General features: G+C 59.1%; 1 non-coding gene across 1 annotated transcript; it reads left to right on the top strand.

Moving 5' to 3' along the window:
• Positions 1–632: 632 nt before the first annotated feature.
• Positions 633–704, top strand: TRNAW-CCA. The gene has a single exon. It is a non-coding gene; the product is annotated as a tRNA-Trp (tRNA).
• The last annotated feature ends 201 nt before the right edge of the window (positions 705–905 follow it).

Raw genomic sequence — 905 nt, forward strand, 5'->3', positions numbered from 1 at the left:
CATGGAGTTGAAGAGGAAGAAGGAAGGTTTCATCTCCTCTCTGACACCCTTGGTCATGACAACCTTGCGCTAACCATCCATGGGGAAAGGACTGGGCAGCCAGAGCTGCTGGTGGACCTTTTCTGCACTGTTGGTGGACCTTGCCTGCACTGATGGGATGTCTTGCTTTCCTTGCAAGGAAGGAATGGCCCAGCTGCCGTTCCCACGCAACACAGGGTTGAGCCTGGGGCAGGACATCAGAAGCTATAGTGTCCAGCTGTCACTGGACTGAGGCCAGGGGCTCTCTGCTCTTAACACCAATTCAGGGTACATACCCAAAGCCCACCTCGGGCTGTGCTGCAGGAGGGGATCTGGTCCCTTACCTGTGTTCTGCCCTGGGATGCCATTGGCCCTCGCAGCATCCCTGAGCCTGGCTCCCACCTGCACAGACCCTGCAGATCACCTCATCCCACCCTGCATGGTCATCCTCCAGACTGGACTCCTCTTTGCGGCCAGGCCTTGGCCACACCCTTCCCTTCCATAGCTGCACCCTTGCTGGAGAGTGCACAGACACCCCTGGGGTGGTCCTCGTGGAGAGGACATCCCCACCGCCCAGGTAGGGTCCGTACCAGGGAGCTGCATCCCTCCACCTCGACCTCGTGGCGCAAGGGCAGCGCGTCTGACTCCAGATCAGAAGGTTGTGTGTTCGAATCACACCGGGGTCAGCCTCGGGGCACCACTGCCCACCCTCTGTATTGCCCCTGCTTTTCTGGGGGGATGCTCTGCCCGAGGGGCAGGGCTCTGCAACGCATTGGACAACTAGCCAAAGCACAGAGCTGTGTGCTGGGTGTCTGACACAGTCTGCCTCATCAAGAAGCAGAAGGGCCTGAAGTCTCATCTCCCTCAGGAAGGTGCAAGAAGCTTCA

This window comes from Cariama cristata, unplaced genomic scaffold, assembly GCF_000690535.1.
Source record: "Cariama cristata isolate BGI_N322 unplaced genomic scaffold, ASM69053v1 scaffold10453, whole genome shotgun sequence".
Lineage (NCBI taxonomy): Eukaryota > Metazoa > Chordata > Aves > Cariamiformes > Cariamidae > Cariama > Cariama cristata.